Genomic DNA, 20,621 nt, shown 5'->3' on the forward strand with positions numbered 1-20,621 from the left:
CCATTAACCCATCCAGTACCGAAAAATGTAGAAGGAATAAATCTTGTGGTTGACACTGCTCCACAAGAACCAGTGTCAACTGCGGGACAAGAGGCAACACAGGAAGGAGCCCCGGCCCAGAGCATAATTATTGCAGATGAAAGGAAAGAGCTCGAGGCTACAGTCGAAACTGGTACAGGCCAGGAAGAAAACATTTTTCAGTTTCCTTTCTGTGCCTCCATTCCCAGAGGAGCAAGAGTGTCTCGTTCTCCCCGACGCTCAAAAAAGGAGGTTGTTGTTCCTCCCATTCTAAAGTTTGATGGGTCGGTTAAAGGCTCGGTTACGGTTAGTCTGCTGGCTGCTGACTCTCAGCAAGGTCGTTCCGAAGAACAGAGGGAGGAAGAACATTCCACAGAAGAACAGGGATAGCAAGAGAGTAAAGAGGGCGTTGTTCGGGCCACAAATGCCCTGGAGCCTAGAAGGGAGAAAGAAGCGGATGCTTCTGAAACAGGGGGGCCAGGAAGGGAAGTTTCGATCGAAAAGCCGGTGGATACCCCTCTAATCATCCACCACCTACAGAAACAGTCCCAGAGCAAGTCGAGTTAATTATTAAAAAGGAGGCACTTGCTCCTGAGGAAGGGTGACCAAGCAAGGAGGTCCCGATAGATGGACCCATGGATACTCCTCTAAGTAATCCACCACTTGAGGAACCAGCTGCGAAGCTGGTCGAATTGGTTGTCAAGAAGGAAGTGATCGAGAGAGAAGAACCAGCTGTAGGGCCAGACGAAGTGGTTGTTAAGCAGGAGTGGATAAAATTGTGCGAGCAAAGGAGACCACCCCTTAAAAATAAATACTAGCTACAATTCAAAGAGACGATGTGATTGAAAACAGAGGTCTTGTTAAGTTATGGTATGTTCTATGCTTATAACAGTTTACTTCTTTTTCTTATTATATTCCACCGATTAGCAATCACATGTACATAAAGTAAAGTGCAAATAGAACATTAAACGATCGACAGAAAACAAGCCAAGACAAGAGACACAAGATGTGGCGGCTAGCCAGGGACAAACCCCACAATGTGTGGGGAAACCCTTTGATCAAATCTTCTTTTATCTTCAATAATTCAACAAAGAGAAATAGTACAATAAATCTTATTCATATCAGCAGTAGCAAACCCTAGATCAGCAGCATCAGCATTAGCGGCTTCATTATCAAACTAGGGCAGACGATATCTCACAAACCGACCGTCGGATTGACTTCATTCCACCACCAAAAGTTTCGGCTTCCAGAGGAGGTTCAGATGAACCTAAAGCGCAGTTCAGATGAGGAGATCTTCTAGGCCACGCAAGTCAATCTTTACTTCTGCAGTTGCAGCGTCAGTTTCAGCAGTTTCCGGCTTCAAACTAAGGCAGTCGATATCTTGCAAACCGTTCGTCGGATTGACTTCATTCCACCACCAAAAGTTGCGGCTTTCAAAGGAGATTCAGATGAACCTACAGTGCAGTTCCAAAGAGGAGATCTTCTAGGCCACGCAAGTCAATCTTTACTTCTGCAGTTGCAGCTTCAGTTTCAGCAGTTTCCGGCTTCAAACTAGGGCAGTCGATATCTTGCAAATCGTTCGTCGGATTGACTTCATTCCACCACCAAAAGTTGCGGCTTTCAAAGGAGATTCAGATGAACCTACAGCGCAGTTCCAAAGAGGAGATCTTCTAGGCCACGCAAGTCAATCTTTACTTCTGCAGTTGCAGCTTCAAATTCAACAGCTTCCGGCTTCACATGTGTGAGAGAGAGAGACCCATTTCAGCGCAGTAGAGAAGAGACTCATATCTGCGCAGTAGAGAGAGAGAGATGTGATGAGATGAGTGAGTCCAAATGAGGAAAAGTCCTCTTATATTTATACACAACGTTGGTGGGTGAATAGATGCGACTGTTGGGCTTCTGAGCCTACATGAGTTGTAGGTCGGCTTGATAATAATTCCATAATCAAAATAAATTCATATCTCCATGAATACTTATCGGAATTGGATGATATTTATATCAATCCTACACCTCTCGACGAGAGGAATCTAATAAAAATATTATTAGCCATGAATAAGATGACCCACATGAAGTTTTGCCCTGGTTGCCAATTTTAACACTCCCTCTCAACCATGGAGAACTTCATCTGCAATCTGTCTATCGGTCATTACTATTCATCCATCAAATGCACTACCTTGTACAGCCTGACCCTTGCCCTGCTCTGCTCTATTTTGCATGTTCTGCTTTGTCTTGTTCTGCTCTGCACTGATCTGTACTGTTTTGTTCTGTTCTGCTCTGCTCTTGCATTGTTCTGTTCTACTCTGCTTTTGTCCAATTATGAAGAAGAAGAAATGATCGAGGATGTATCATACTGACTCAAAGTCAGTCTCAGAGTATGTACCACTGGTCCCGAACCAGTCTCAACCAACCCAAAGTCAGCGTCATAATGAGTACAACTCCAATGGTCCCAAACCAATATCATCCTCCACTGACTCAAAGTCAGTCTCAGAGTATGTACCACTGATCCCAGATCAATGGAGCTCATCCTAGCGTAGGGAGTACGGTAATTACAACGATGCGTCCATCGGTACTACTATGGTCCCTAACTTCATTTCCCTGCTCATTGATCAGATGAGAGGTACTTCCCATGAGTCCCAGACTGCATGGGTAGGATGCCTCGACAGGAGAACTAATCAATCTTGTCCTCACAGGAGAACACATCAATGCAGGGCTCACAAGAGAACACATCAATCCTGCTACAATCGCCGTGGAGAACACATCAATCCAGGCTGCCATGGAGAACACATCAATCCAGGCCTCACAGGAGAACTAATCATCCTGCTACACAGGAGAGCGAATCATCCTGTTCCACAAGAGAGCGAATCATCTTGTCCCACAAGAGAGCGAATCATCTTGTTCCAGTGTGCACCACCAGGGGAGGGTGAGTCACCCTGTGGTCATATGTTGCTCCAGTAGGAACTGCAAGCCCTTAGAGCTCCCAGAGCTCAATGTATGCAACATGCAGGACCCTTGTACAAAGGTTTCTTGTCAACTCCAAGTCGTTTTGGAAAATCACAGATTAGATCTTTCCTCGGGGCTTTGACAAGGTGTATCAACCTGTACATCATCTTAATGTGATGGAGCTTCCTTGCTCCTCAACTTACCATATCCCAGATGATGTCTATCTGCTGAAGAAATTGACGAATACGGGATTCCTCAATAATCGAATCCCACCTCTGGTTGTTACAGAGAATCACAGTGGTATCCAATGTAAATCCAAACAACTCACTGAAGAGCTTTCGCAACCAGACTGCCTCACACGAGGTTATGCTAGCAACAATATATCCTGCTTCGGCGGTGCTCAAAGCTACCGACTTCTGCTTCCTGCTCATCCAGGATATCGAAGAAGATCCCAAAGTGAAATAGTACCCGGAAGTGCTCTTACGGTCCACCACACTGCCTGCCCAATCAACATCAGTATATCCAAGTAGTCTCACATCTCCGACAGTGTATCTTAATCCATGAGAGATTGTGTCCTGAAGACATCTTAGAAGATTCTTGGCATCAATCCAGTGAGGCTCAACCAAATATGAGCTCACAATGCTAACTGCAAAACATATGTTCGGACAGAGGTTCACCAAGAACATCAATGCGAATGAGTTTTTTTTTTAAACTCAGAGGCATTTCCCAAGTCTGGTCCGACATAACTACCATATAACTTCTAAAAGTTAAGATTCTCGAGGTAGTCACAGGCTTGCAGTCCATCATACCGAATCTTTCCAATATATTTACCACATATTTTCCTTGAGATAGGAAAATTTCCCTTGGCTTCTGCCACACTTCAAGTCCTTGGTCCTTCATTTCAAATTCAAAATCCATCTCCCTCTAACATTTGTGAATGAGAGGGTTTGCACCTGTTAGAAATAGGTCATCCACATACAACACCAGTATGAGAGGCTTGTCATCTTCAACCTTAAAGTAAAGGTTAGGATCAGCTTCACTCCTAGTGAATCCCAGCTCCATCAAGTAGCTATCGATCCTCTCATACCATGCTCGGGGTGCTTGCTTCAGCCCATAGAGAGCCTTCTTCAACCTGCATACATGAGATTTTCAATCATAAATCTCAAATCCTTCAGGTTGCTCCACATAGACCTCTTCTTTGATAGAACCATGCAAGAACTCAGTGTTAACATCCATCTGATGTAGGTTCCATCCTTGTGAAGCCACATGGGCTAAGATCAAGCGCATGGTCGTATATCTGGCAACAGGTGCAAATATCATAGTCTATACCTCCCTTCTGGGATAAACCACAAGCAACAAAATGAATCTTATAATTTTCCATACTTCTATTTGCTGCATGCTTTATCTTGTAAAGCCATTTTGAAGTAACAATTGTCTTGTCTAGGGTCTGGGAACTACTTCCCAGACATCATTCTCCATAATAGACTCATATTCTATGGTCATAGCATCCTTCCATAGTTAATGCTTGATGACATCTGAGAATGATGAAGGTTCATTTTGTATGATCGTGCTCATGATGGTCAGGTATCCCTGATACCTATTAAGTTTCTTACTTTGATGGAAGGTTCCTCAGGGTGCAGCATGTCCTTCAGCATCATCAAGTATCCCCCTAAGCCATGAAGGCCTCTTCCTACAAGAGGAAGGCTCATGTGAATGAGGATCAATCGGATCCATGGGTTCTTCTACATCAGGCATTGATTCATCATCCTTTTCTTTCGGTTCCCTGGTGTCAGCTTCTTAAGAGCTACTCAAAGTCAGCAGATTGTCCACCTTGCTGAGAGCCATATCTTTGTCAAAGGTGACATCATGACTAATCACGACTTCCCTTTGACGGTGGTGAACATTTCTTCAGGAGTTTAGGAACTCAATGCTTGATGAGGGCATCAATTTTGTACATATACGATGGTGATTGTAGTTTCAGCCCATAGAAACTTTGAAAGTCTTTGATCATGTAGCATGGCCCGGACAACTTCCATCATCGTGTGGTTCTTCCTTCCTGCCACTGCTCAAGAGTATGTGGTGTAGTAGTCTCCCTCTTAATGCCAGCCTCAGATATGCCTGAGTGAACCAACTGTAATACATCGGAGGTCTTGCTTTGGCTTGAGGGGAACGGTCCCCTTTTGAGCTTTCCTTCGACACATCCCGGACATACACCTTCTTTCTCTACTTGGAATTCGGGCATCCCTATCACCATTTGTTTTACACCAAGTAGAGCTTTATAATGAAGGTGGGCAAACCTCTTATGCCAAAGTTCGGACTGAAGAGTTGTGTCACAAGACATGACACCTAGCAGACTTCCATCGACCTGATATGATGAATCATCACTAAACCCAAGAGTAAAGGCATTTCCATATACATACCTTGCCATTGCTTAAGGTTACCTTGTAGCCTTTGTCTTCCATTGCCGAGATGGACACTAGGTTCTTTTTGAGGTCAGGTGCATTTAATACATCCTGGACTTTCTAGCCTTCTTGAATGGTTGTCCTCTTCCTCGATCCCCAGCTCTCCTCTTACCTTTGTTGTTGAATTTGTCATTCCTTTGATTTTCCATTAGAGGGATTTTGATCATTGTCCCGGTGTGAGTCCTTTCTATCAGGGCACTCCCTTGCATAGTGACCTGCTTTATCGCAGATGTAACATCATCCTTTTCTTCCACCCTTAAGCATGAGAAGAAAAAGCAGCAGGAGGACCTTTAGGCAAGGGCATTTCCTGCTCTTCTACCCTTGTTTGTTCTTGAATGCATCTAGCCATTAATTCCTCGAAACTAGGAATTACATTATTGTTCAGAAGAGTAGTCCTGAACACATACCATTCAGATGGTAATCCTCCGAGAGTTGTGAGTGCCATTTCTCTGTCAGTAATGGTTTCCCCAATAGATAGGAGATCGTTCTTGATCTCGGTGATTCTTAAGAAGTATGCTTGCATACTTTCATCTTTACCCTTCTTGATTTCCCTCTAAACTCACCAGTCTGTCGTAGATTTCCTTGGAGGTGTCTAGATAGGCCACCAAGCGCTTGTCGATAGAGTCCCGGACGATCTTCTTTGTTTTGACTTCTCCATTTTTCCATTTGTTCCAGGCAACAGCAGATGCATTTGATGAAGGCTCAACAATATTGCCTCTTACATGGTCCAGCACTCGATCTTCAAGGGTTAGATCGATAGACATCTTCCATCCGTGATAGTCAGCTTTCTCACGGAGCTTGTCTTCGGCAGGAAAGAGTGTTGAGGACCCCATTGTTCTTTTAGGATAGCCTTGCCAATCTTCTCTTCAATGATTGCTCTTGCTCTTGCTCGGGCTTTGTCTTCACCTCAGCTCTGATACCATGTTAAGTTATGGTATGTTCTATGCTTATAACAGTTTACTTCTTTTTCTTATTATATTCCACCAATTAGCAATCACATGTACATAAAGTAAAGTGCAGATAGAACATTAAACGATCGACACAAAACAAGCCAAGACAAGAGACACAAGATGTGGCGGCTAGCCAGGGACAAACCCCACAATGTGTGGGGAAACCCTTTGATCAAATCTTTTTTTATCTTCAATAATTCAGCAGAGAGAAATAGTACAATAAATCTGATTCATATCAGCAGCATCAGCATTAGCGGCTTCATTATCAAACTAGGGCAGACGATATCTCACAAACCGACCGTCAGATTGACTTCATTCCACCACCAAAAGTTTCGGCTTCCAGAGGAGGTTCAGATGAACCTACAGCGCAGTTCATATGAGGAGATCTTCTGGGCCACGCAAGTCAATCTTTACTTCTGCAGTTGCAGCTTCAGTTTCAGCAGTTTCTGGCTTCAAACTAGGGCAGTCGATATCTTGCAAACCGTTCGTCGGATTGAATTCATTCCACCACCAAAAGTTGCGGCTTTCAAAGGAGATTCAGATGAACCTACAGCGCAGTTCCAAAGAGGAGATCTTCTAGGCCACGCAAGTCAATCTTTACTTCTGCAGTTGCAGCTTCAGTTTTAGCAGTTTCCGGCTTCAAACTAGGGCAGTTGATATCTTGCAAACCATTCGTCGGATTGACTTCATTCCACCACCAAAAGTTGCGGCTTTCAAAGGAGATTCAGATGAACCTACAGCGCAGTTCCAAAGAGGAGATCTTCTAGGCCACGCAAGTCAATCTTTACTTCTGCAGTTGCAGCTTCAAATTCAATAGCTTCCGGCTTCACATGTGTGAGAGAGAGAGAGACCCATTTCAGCGCAGTAGAGAAGAGACTCATATCTGCACAGTAGAGAGAGAGTGATGTGATGAGATGAGTGAGTCCAAATGAGGAAAAGTCCTCTTATATTTATACACAACTTTGGTGGGTGAATAGATGCGACTGTTGGGCTTCTGAGCCTACATGAGTTGTAGGTCGGCTTGATAATAATTCCATAATCAAAATAAATTCATATCTCCATGAATACTTATCGGAATTGGATTATCTTTATATCAATCCTACCCCTCTCGACGAGAGGAATCTAATAAAAATATTATTAGCCATGAATAAGATGACCCACATGAAGTTTTGCCCTGGTTGCCAATTTTAACAGGTCTGAAGACTAAGAAGACAGGTGCATCAACTTAAGAAGCAGGTAAGGATGTATAAACGACGGGTAAAGAAGCCTAAGGCTACGGTGGTCGAGGCAGAAAAGCAGGTAGAAGATGTGCCGACAACCTCTGCTACCACTCAGACGGATCTTATCGAGCACTTGTTCGAAGGCCGTGAATTCTCTTTGACAGCCAAGATTCAAACTTGGAAATCCACTGCGGCCCACTATCAGAATGAGGTGAAAAGAATTCAGGAGCAGTGATCCAAGGCTATCTTCGAATATGTAGAGCGAGTGGATATATTACGGCTGAGGCATGCGAAGCAACAGCTTAAATAAGAACAGTTGGAAAGGCAAGTGTTGGAATCGAAGGCTGATAAAGAACAGATGTTCAGCCTGGCACAACAGGTAATGGCATGTCGCCCTCCTGCTTCTAGCTATGCTTTGTTCTTGCATGAGCAATTTCTTTTCTTCTGTTTGGAAAGCATTAAGAAGGAGGTCAGTCATGAGGTCGAGGACTCTGTACAGTTCCTTCGTATATTGAGGATCCATGACATAGTAACCCAACATTTGATGTGCGAGCTCTATCTGCATGGATACTTCTTGCGCGATGACAAAGAATTTAACCTGGTCCCATATGTGGGGGACATTCATTTAAGGGCTCTCACCTCTTATACTCTCAACCAGATAAACTGGAAGAAGGCTTCTAATACGTTTGAGTCAAATCAAAACACGAAGCCTCTTATGATGAGAGGAGAGCACGAACGGTTCGTAACTATGTACAATAAGCACACCACCTTTTAAGAGATCAAGGGAAGTAGAGAACAGATGCTGAAACACAAAAGTGGTGCATTGATCTTTGTGTCAAACAAACAGTCACGTTCAAGATGAGGCCCGTGATAACTATCAGAAAAGGTGGATGATGTCACCGACATCTATCCGGAACAGGGAACCTTTTGGAGCACCAAATTTTGCACAGGCACTAAGTCGAGTGCCAAGGTATGTCGCATGCATCCAAACATGCGGGATCCGGTGGATGGGACTCCAGTTCAAGTTCCCTGTCATTTGGCTGCCAGCAGAGCATTATACCCCAACATATAAGGTACTAGGTGATTGGTGGAAGGAAGTCTTTCTCTCATAAGGATACAAGGTCCCAAGAACGGATATGGTAGAAGAATATGATCTCGCCCAGCTCCACAAGGATCACAACCATTCTAATCCAGACCTGCGGAAGTGGCGAGATGCATGAGGGCATGTAGAAGGCTAGTTGGGGGGAGATGTTGAGCACCAAATCTGCTCATCTTTTGCTTACCTTTTCACCCACCTTCCCATCCTTTTTGCACCGATTGATATGCATTTATTGTGATAAACTCATGAGGTAACCCTTTTTTCTTATGTATCTTGCAATATTTAATTGAAGAAGTAAAGTCACGGGGGTTTTACCTAGGCGAACTACTAGTTATTTCCGTAGATTCTGGTGAACATGTATCGCTTTCACAGCATGTAGCAGCAGTTCCGCGATTCACAACAGATATTCGGCAACGTTGTGACAGCATAACCAACTCGCAGTTGTTTTCCAGCTTATTTTGGATCATTTCTATTCTCGCTCTCTCGGCAAGTTGTTGTTCTGAACTGTTGTATATTTTGGGCATTTAGTTGCCAAGTTTTGGGGAATATGTTATTACCCATGTATTGTATAAAAAGGGTTTTATTCCTATGTGAAGGATTAGCCGCGCAGAGATATGTATTGCAACAGCGCTTCCACATATTAATATAATACAAGTAGTTTTGTTGTTCTTTCCTTAGCTGTAAATTAACGCAACCCTAATCAGGGAGTTGGGCCCGCTCTTTTGATCAGGGGTTGCGTATTTCTTTTGTGTATGTTGTTTTACTCTTTGTGTGTTTACTCTTGTTGCTATTGCAGATCTCTATTGATTGTTGTGAATGCTTTTTAAGTTATGCAATTTTATTCCATTACTGCTACAACAATGCTTTAATTTCTTAGTCACGAATCCTTGGTTGGTATGAGATTGTAACCTTGCCCCTGCATATACCTTGCGCGTTACCTTGAAAATTGTACGCACCCAGATTAATGAATTAATGTAGGAAAGGGTTGAATAGTTTATTCACATTCGGACCCCAACAACTTGCCTTCACCAAACTGGTCATCCAAACCCCAGCATGAGCCCTTCTGCGTTGTCTCCCACATGTGTGGATCGAAACTACCTCTGATGAACTCATTCTACCTTCAACTGTTCGGGAAATGATCTCTCTGACCTTCTAGAACCTCTGCCCAACTTCTGGAACTAAGAACAATTTTTCTCAGTAGAAAATTGATCTGCCTTGCTGAAGCTACTGCGCAAAGCCTCTGCGTTGCCCCTCTGGGCTAACTCAGCGTTCTTGTTGTTGCCTCTCCGGATCTGAAAATCTTTCCTCCAGACTCACTGTCTTTGCCCCTCTCACACTGCTTCGATCTCTAGCTCTCTCTCCGGCAACTGACTGACGCTACTCTAGAAATTGATCTGCTCATAAATTGAACTACTAAAGTGTCTTCAACATCACCACATCAACCTCCGCTTATATCCTCTGTTGGAGCTGCAACGGCCAAGACTAAAACATAATCGATGGCTAGGATCATCTCTAGATCCATCCGTGTGAGTTTCTAGATGATTCTAGCCTTGACTTAATTAATATTGATGAATTAACCATATTCCCTAAATTTAGGCTTATGAAATATTTAAAAATTGGTTAATAATCTAATTAAGTCATTTCTAGGTGAAATTTCCAAATATGATTATGGGTTTTGGAGATCTCATGTATTCTAGCCTCTCCACAAAATTTTGTGGTTGGAATAAATATGATGCTACAAAAACTCACATAGTTGAGGGGATTGGAGCCTCTAGTAAGTTGATGTCTACAAAGCAGCAGAGGGGATTGGTGTCTTCTATAGGTTGGTGCCTACAAACTAGCAAAGGGGATTTGTAACTCGCGAAGGTTGTTGACTGCAAAAAAAAAGGGGATTGGTGTAGGTTTTAGCATTATATAAATAATACCGGTAAAAAAATTCTTAAAACTAATAGAAAAGATACAATGGAAATCATAGAAAATATACACTAATATTTTTCTCCTAGAACCCAAACCCAAGAAAACCAGATTGATTTTTCATTATGTTCCTTTACAATGTTACTATACATTATATACATGTCGTAGCATTCATAAACCCCCAATCAATTAACATTGGATTATAATATAACCATAGTTCATGTTGTAACTCTCGGAGACAGTTCTTGGTTGTGTGGGAACCAGTGCCCAAGACATCTTAGAATTGATAAAAAGTTTTTTAAAATTAATGGCAAAAGTGATAGGCCATGAGGGCTTGCAACTAAAACTTCCAGTTCTGAAACCCTAGCCTTCCAAAACATAATGGCAAAAAAAACTTTCAGAGTTGCAGGATCTTTGCATCAAAGTAGTGGTTAGAAGAAAAATAGAGAACAGAGTTCAAATTAGGCACTTAAAAATATGAATTGAAACTGCTGCAGAAAGAATAATGCAAGACTGAGAAAATGTGAATGGGGTTCCTGGATGTGGAGCGCTTCATTAGGGGTTTTAAAATTAATTATCATGAGTACAATCAAGTAAATTCATGAAAAACTAAATTGAAACACCTGCTGCATCTTACACTGTCCAAGACAAGAACAAACATAGATGAATGTTGAATCACAAGAGAAAAACGACGACTGCAACTACACCTACAGCTGGAATAAAACTGTTTTGTTTTCTTTTATTTCAAAGAGAATTTCTAAATACAGTGTCAGTCCTTGATACTGGACTTTGAAGCCCCATAAAATGTTGTTTTCAGAATTTTATTTCCCCTCCCAACCTAACTAACTGTCGAAACTGAATCAGTTTAAGAATCGACTTCTTGACTTAGTTACAAAATGGCTTTTAAACAGTTATAAAAATTGTTTATTAAAAATATAAAATTACAAATCTTAATATAATATATATATATATATATATATATATATTATAATTAGTATCCTTTTTACAAAACATATCCCAATATTTTGTCATAAAATAGCATATAGGTTTCAATCTTTGGTTTACAGAACTCATTAAAAGTATGAATGTCGATGTGGGTCTCTGCCTTGTACTTGTGTATGAATTGGGAAAAACCACGTATAGCTATTGGAAACCAAATATTGCCCACAGGACCACCTGATGTGGTTTATGGAAATCAAGTAGAGTGTTGTCGTAAAAAACTCCCACTGTTGATCTGTTGGATGAGTTGTTTTAGCCAAACCATTCTCGGGGTCACCCTTTGGTGTAAACTTCATGCATTTCGTACTCGTGAGATCCTCTTCAATTTGGGCTCAAATGTTTCGGACGTCAATGATTTTAAAAATTGCTGGAAAACTAATTGAACCATCTACAATATCCACAATCACATCTACCCTTTTGCTTCAATGTTATCATAAAATAGATTGTTGGACCGTCTGCTTGAAACTGCATGAAATTTTCACTCATGAGCTCCAAATCTTGATCACTGAATTGGAAAGAAACCATGGCAGTTGATCCCTTCTCTTCATGATCCTGATGATAATCCCTCTCTGCCATTGCCTATTGATTCTTTAGAAACATCATCCCACATTTTTCGGTGGTTTGCATTTGCGCTATGTGCTAAGGAAAGATTGTTCTGGGAACTTTTAAATGTCTCAGAAGGGAACTATTATAAAGGACTCTTCAACATCATACAAATTGTTGTCACAACCTACCTTTTCCCAAGAGGCGATAAAACAATTAATCCTCAACAAGCTTGATTCTCTCTCATTAATGAAACTGGTACAAAACCATTACCGATGGGAACTTATCCAACCAACGTTAGAGAAAAACCGAATTATCATCTGCATATATTCGGAGTTTGAGTGAACCATTTCAGAGAAGGCTCCAGTGCCAAATGAAGAATAACTGGGCACAATCATTTCCCCCGCCCTGTTTTATAAATATATGTTCTTATTGTACAGTGGTAATGATGATAATAGTACGAATTGCCTCCTTCAACAGAGCTTCGCTTTTACTGATATGCTTTTACAGTAAAGTCTAAATAAAATTTACAACAATCTTTCTTGATTAACCTAGTCACCAAATTTACTAATTTTTAATTTTGGCTAAAGATGCTTGGCTTGACACAAAGGTGCTTGGAACAGAAATCCAAAGCCTTAATGATTAGATCTTGAGAGATTGAAGTTTTTGTGTGCACTTAATCTTCCATAGAAATATTCAAAAATGTTATGACATAAGCCAGCTTAATCTGTAGACACAACCATTTTCCCATTTATGCTTCAAGCCTTTTATTTGGTAAAAGAAGCCACTGCTACTGAGCGCAATTCCAATAAATACCCTTTTTTTTGAAAAAAATTGTTCTAAGAGGAAAAAAACCCAATATGAAAATTGCAACAGCGAATTCGAATAAGATGCCTATTGTGTTAATGGCAACGAAAGCAACAACTAGCCTTTCAGGCAGATTCAAAGCCTCCTTAGGATTATTATATGGTTGCATTTAAATAGTTCACCACTCCTATGCTAACCGACATTGACATCGCTTTCCTTCCCTACAGCAAGTCACAGAAGTCTGATTCAGGTCCACTTCCTCCTGTCGGTTCTAGAATACGATATAGTATTTGAAGACGTGTGAATTTGCCATTGACAGCAATGAACTAACTGAAATTGATTTTTCTACAAGGTTGATGTTGATCTCAGCAGTCGGGGTTCAAAATTTTATGGAATTGTCATCATACAAATCAAATTCCAGCAGAGATGAGTCATCCCCAATCTGCAGGACGGTTTTGCAAACCCTGGCCTTGAAAGAACTAGCAAAATATCTGAAACCGCTCCCTTGCCTACGTTGGAATCAATTGGGCGTATTCTGCAAACCTATGTTACAGATTTTTAAAATTCAATACCATTTGCCCGAAAATTGATCCCAAAATTCACTACTTGGAGATGTTTGTGTTTTCTCACACTTCAATGTCTTGAACCTTAGTCGTAGAAACATCTCCATCTTTGATGACTTCATGAGAGTAGGAGTCAAAAGTACTGAATAAAGAGCACAATACAAGCGATCGCCGACAGTTTAGTTTTTAACTAGAATTTAATATTGTAAGAAAAGATGAGGGGCTTAAGCATTGTGGTTGTGACAGAGCTACATTTGTTGCAGCATTAAAAACATTTACAACGAAACTATTACCATCTTCATTCAAAATTTGTTGTATTTGGACATCATTTCTAGGGGCTATTGTGTTGTTTCAAAACTCCTCAAACCTTCGACCCTTTTGGAGAAAAATCATGGATCCATGTGTACATTGTAGCCAAAGTTGCATTCAAACAAATAATCGACTCAGAGAGAGGACGACTTTCTGCTGCTCCAACACCAAATTTTGATTAATAATCTTTCTGGGAAATAATTTTATGGTAATGATTTTCTTTTGATGAGGGTCAACATATTTTGATTAGTGAACAAAAATTTTGAAAATGTATTATTTTCCCTTTATTTCTTTATGACCTAGTCGTATTAAAAATTATGAATGCTCCAACATTTTAAAGAGAGATAGATACGTTGACCAACTTCACTTTACTAGGCATTCTTTTCTTCTTTGTAATGAGGATGGTCCCATATTTATAATGCAAAAGGTTTCATAATGGCTATATACACCAAAACCTTTACACTTGCATTGAACACATGTTGATTCTCCTAGTAAATTCCTCCAAATATATGATGCTTATTATTAAATGACCCCCCTAAAAATATATTTTCCAGAAAACCCAAAATGTCTTCCCTTTGTAGAACTACCAATAAATATCAACAGGTGCCATCAAACTTTGCAAATTTAATCATGTGTTGAAGTTTTCTTTTGAAATCTTTGACCTTTTAGCTAGGCCAAATTGTGCTACAACATTTCCTTTGACCGGATCTACAAAACCAGGGGAAAAACCACCATGCACCCGAAAACCACTAACAAAAACCACTTATCATAAACCACCAAAAATGGACACAAAAAACCAACAAAAAATATTTATTTATTTGGGGTGCTTCCCTAAACCCCATGCAAGGGGGCTACTGACCCCCTATAAACTCTCTCGTGACCCTCCATTACACCCAATGCATACATATTATGTGTGCAGTTATTTGTGCAAAGAATATAATACATGCCCAACATTCTCCCACTTGGTTTTTTCTTTACACACAGGGGCACAAGAGTACATAGTCACAAATCCATGGCAGTAACACCCATTATTTATCTACATCAAGAGAACTCCTCAGTGCTTACAGAATTTGTCATTGTATTTGCAACATTCTTCAAAGTGTCTTTAACCATATCCCTCAAAAAGTGATATTGATCGTCAATATGCTTTTTCTTTGAATGATAAGCAGGGTTCTTTGCCAAGAAAATTACACTTCGGTTGCCACAATCGATCATTATATCTTGTTATTCCAACCCCATACATGAACACAATCTTTGTAACCAAATTGTTTGTTGCCATGTATTCAACTTTTGTAGTTGAAAGTGTCACTACAGAGTGTCTCTTGTTCATCCAACTAATTGCTCCTCTAAATAAGTTGAACACATACCCACTTGTATATCTTTTATGATCCATATCTCTAGCCTAATTTGCATCAACAAAGCCATGTATGTCCAACAATCGGTCTAACGGTAGCACAAACCATAATCACTAGTGCCACGTAGATACTTGAAAAGTCTCTTTAGTGTTGTCCAATGCTCCTCTGGTTTTGACATAAACCTACTCAATACTCCCACTATGTGTAATGTCTCTAGTACAAACCATTGCATATATCAAACTTCCAATTGCACTCACATATGGAACACAAGACATGTCCTCTCTCTCTTCCTGTGTCTTGGGACATTATTCTATAGATAACTTTACATCTACAAGAATAGGGACCTTCACTGATTTACTTGCCTAGATATTAAACCTCTGCAATATTGTCTCATCATACTTCCCCTAATTTAGCCAAAGTTTCCTCTTTGCCCCATCTCTTTTAATTTCCATGCCCAAAATAAAATTTACAGCACCAAGATCCTTCATGCAAATTTAGAGGACAATTGGGTCTTCACAACATGGATAATTTCTCTATCATTTCCAATTAGCAACATATCATCCACATACAAGACCAAATAAATAACATGATCACTGACTAATTAAAATACACATGGTGATTCGCTTTGCTCCTTGTACCAACTCCTCTACCGGGTACTTGGCTTCATCACCAAGTTCAACCAATACTCGTACCCTCCTGCTTCAAACTAAAAAACAACTATCGGGTTGATGTCATATATCGAGATGCCCCATTGTCCATATACCACACATCCCTTAGAATCATGTTGGTAAAAAGGCAAGATATCATTCAAAAATCCTTCTCAAACTTGGCAACGGATTCGTTCATTTGCTTTTCTACAAAGACTACTACATCTTTATGTTGTTGCTTACCTTTATCCTTCTTCTTTGGACACTGCAATGTACAACGTCAATGCTTATGACAAATAAAGCACTTGATTTTACTTGAGTGCCTTTTTCTTTGTTGTGAAGTTGACTCTTTCCCTCACCCTTGTTGGTCCTCTACCTCTGCCCTTATTTGAATGACCAAAATATATCTAAGTTTTCATCGTCATCCTCCTTGTTGACCTTTGACTCCATCCATGTCTCCTCGACAATCATCCCAAAGCCTCTCAAAATCAAGCAGGTTTTCCTGAGCACAAATACCTTGGTTCACATGAAGTTGGGTAACCATTCAGTGCCATGTTCACTAGCTCTACATCTGCAATCTTCTCTCCAACCACAAGTTGATCACAAATATGTGATCTCTTCATAATGTGATTGGTGGTTCTGTCTAATCTGGTCATCACTATGGATCTGAGTTCATTTAGCAACATTATCTTCCTATTTATGTTCTTACGTTGGAAAAGATTAACCAAGGTATCAAACATCTCCTTCATCGTATTCTTCTCGTATAGATGAGGGATTAGATGGTCCTTTGTGGCATCCAAGAACAGTTGCTTGGCTTTCACTTCTTGTGAGCTTCCCACTATTGTGAATCTATAGACAGAGTCACAACCCAAAGATTATTCTCTTTTAGCAAATGTAACCCTCACCTTCCATGCTAAGAAATTTGAGACGCCATCCAATCTACCCTCAAATCGGAGGTCCGTTGCTGCCAACAAACTCTCAAATCAGAAATAAAAAATTTTGAAATTTTCTTACTATTGGCCCTTCCCTACAATAAATTTACTATTGCAAATCCTGAAGAATCTCAATCAAAGATCAAGCTTTGATACCATGTTCAGATTTCAAGCACCAAGTGATTAACACCCTCATGATCTCAATCAAACAAGTAGATTGTTGAATTTAATTAATGCTGAAATTAAATTTTACACCACAACATCAATCACATAATAGCTAGAAACTAAACAGAAAACGCATAAATATTAATTTCACACACAGGTAATTACTCCTTCAAATCAGTTTTTTGTTGCTTCGAAAAGCTTACAAGGAAACCTCCACACATTTTCCAAAAAACAGCACTGCACAGTTACCAAAATCAACCCCGAACTTGAGCTTTTACAAGCTGCTTGAGAGGTAACTTCGAAAAAAATGAAAAAATCAATTCTTTATTGTACAGCCCTGCTGTACAAACTGTACAGCAGCTGTATGGCACTGTTGTACAGATTGCATGTGACTATACAAACTTCTACATGACTGTGCAGAACTGTTCCATACACTGGTACCAGATTCCCTGCTACCTAGCAATGCCTCTTTTCTGGCTACCTACTCTTTCCCCCTCTCAAAATCACTCAACCTGCTCAACTGCTTATGTGTGATGAAAACCTCTACTTTGCTGTCTTTATACGTTTAGCAATGAATCTATTTTTAGGATTTCTCCTAGTCTAGTTCAGGCATGAGATACAATTTTCGACTCAACTGCTAAATATAATCCTTTCACTTTTTTTTATTAAACTACAAAATAAAATTACTTTTCCAAAAATAGAATTACTTCTGGAAAATATGTGGAAGTGTCTGTCCTAGCGATAATTCTCAAGAAGATTTTGACATGATCAACCTACGCACCTTATTAGACAGCCTACATGCATTGTACATCCATCCTACTCTCGCCCATTCTATAGAGGTAGACCACTAATATATATCTTAGAGATCCCAGCAAATGAATTTCCATGAAATTTCTGTTTTGGAATTAATCTGCCACAACTCTCAGCATGCTGCCCAGTTATCAATTATCCATGTGTTTGTACATTTGGCATTCTCAGTTTCAGTTTTGAGAGGTTTTCAGAATTTAAGCTACCCAAGGTTTGTAGGAGTGCAGGTCTACCTACCATGAATTAAAAATTCCACAAAATGAGATTCTATTGTCTCAAAGACTGATAGTTCTTGAGCAACAGGGAGTTTACTAACATCTTTTTTAAGAAGGGCAGCCATGCTTTTGATGTGAGAGGGCTCGGAGCAATTCTCTGCCACTTAGAAGCCATTTTGACAGACCATTAAACTATTTAATGGTTGCTTTCTTTAAAAAAAAGTTACATATTACATAGATTTTTCTTCAATTTTCCCCTGTTCACATTCAAAATGATACTATCTCTCTTTGGCCCTGTCACTTTTTGCATTGAAATCTATGTTCTTTCTCTCCTTTCTATTCTCTACCTATGTCTGTATATAATCCATGTTCGTCCATTGCACAAAATAAAAAGGATTCTGTTTTTCTGTGTATTGCATACAAAACACAAAAATACACTGTAAATACATCTACAGTTGCAGAACTATATTTATGGAAAATCGAAATCTGAAAATAGTCATCAAATCTTTAAGTGTCCAGACCACTGGAAAAATGCCTTTTTCAAAAACAGAGAAACTGATCAGGTCCGGCTCTGTACTGCATCCTTTTTTGGACAATGTATCAGCAACATGGTTTTGTTCTCTATAAATATGAGAAAAGGAGATCCTTTTGAAGACTTTCATCCGCATCCTAATCCTGTACATCCAATTCTGGAGAGTGGGAGTCTCTATATCATTCCTCAAATTCACCCACTCCGCGATCACTTTGGAATCTCCAAAGATATCGATCTCCTCTTTGGCAAGCCACTTGGCACAAAAAAGGCCCCCCACAGAGCAAGAAGTTCCACTCTGATGTTAGTACCTATTCCACTGTACCATCTGAACTGATAGAAATCTCCAGGCCTCAAAATAATAAACATCCCACTACTGCATTGTCCAAAAGATGTGGCCCCGTCAAGAAAACCTACAGGGAAATTTGCCTATATATCCTTTGGATCGCATCTTCTATTAGCTACCCTCTCCGAAGCTGGGCCTATCTCCATAAAGTAGCCGAGACCTTAATGCGTGTGCCCCTCACATCTGGCTCCTCCTGTTCGAAAATCCAATCATTCCTAGCTCTCCAAATACCCCACATGATGTAGAAAGGCAGGGCCCTGTAGGCCTTATAATCTAAGAACCATAGTGAAATGCATTTCCTGATGGAGACCCAATCCCAGGTCGCTGTTAGATTAAGAATATTACAGACCCCGAAACATACAGAAACTGCAAAAGGACAACTCAGGAAGAGGTGATTCACTTCTTCAGAATTTGCATTGCATATTCCACACCATCCCAGACACTGTATGCCTCTTCTATGTAGATTTTTCCATGTGAGAATCCTACTGTGAATCACAAGCCAGATAAAACACTTCAGTTTCTGGGGAATGTTCCATTTCCATGACTTTTGGAACCAATTGCATCTGGGATTCACCATGTGACCCTGAGTGATGAGAGAGTAAGCTTTTTTGACCAAAAGCTGTCCTTTAAACAAACTGCCATTCCATGTCATCCTATCCACCTTTGTCGACAAAATAACACCTGCTAATTTCAGTTGTAGAATATAATCTTCCCATTCAACAGCAAAATGACCCATTAGTCCTAGATCTTTATCCTTTTCCCAAATTTGTGTCTCGATCTATGTAAATGTCCTTCAAAACAAAGATGTCTTTAATATGTAGAAGAGAAAGCAAAGGGAAGGGCAACGTCTGAATATCTGCCATACCTTTGATTGTATCCAGTCCGATTTCTACTGTCGAACCCGTGCCAACCTCCCATCTTATATTCCCAAGGAGTCATTGTTTTGTTTTCAGCATGCTTCTCCAGGATTGTGAAGTCGACTTTTTATCTGGAGCTCCCTCTCTGATCCAGCTTATCAAATCTTTGTTTTTAAGATTATTTTCCTTCAATGATTTGCTGCCATAACCCTTCTCCACTTACTGCCCTCCATAAATTCTTCAGCAACAATGCCAAGTTAAAACTTTCTAGATCTTTTATTCCCCAACAACCTTTGTCCACCTTTCTTGCCAGAACCTCCAGGCTGACGAGATGTATTTTTCTAACTGAACCTGGACCAGCCCACAGAAATTTCGCAATGACAGAATTTATTCTTTTGACTATCTCCTTCGGAAGTTTGTAGATGTGCATCCAGTAAATGGAAATGCCTTCTAGCACCAAATTGATCAATACTAGTCTACCTCCCATGGTCAACCACTTGTGAGACCAAGAAGTCAGCTTCTTTTCAAATTTCATGATTAACCAATCCCAATCTTTATTTTCATAACTGCTCGGCTTAAGGAAAAACCCAAGGTATTTCAATCCTCCTTCCAATGTAACCAACTGAACACCAAAGATATTTGCAATCTCCTCCATCGATGCCACCTCTTGGTTAGACGAGATCAATGCAGATTTGTCCTTGCTCATAAGTAAACCCAACGCACCCACAAAGTGTGAAATAATCTTATGAAGTGCTTTCCATTCGCTAATAGTAGCCTTTCCTACTAATAGAACATCAGGTGTGATAATGTGACTTGCCTAGACAGACTGCATCCTGTGATGATCCCCTGAGACCAAGCTTCTGATATGCTTCTGCTTAGTTTGACAATCACAATCAGAAACATGAGGGGAGATAGGGCACATCCCTGTCTAAGGCCTCTTAACG

This window comes from Pinus tabuliformis, chromosome 9, assembly GCF_031772625.1.
Source record: "Pinus tabuliformis cultivar Carrire ecotype Pingquan chromosome 9, CPIR1, whole genome shotgun sequence".
Classification (NCBI taxonomy): domain Eukaryota; kingdom Viridiplantae; phylum Streptophyta; class Pinopsida; order Pinales; family Pinaceae; genus Pinus; species Pinus tabuliformis.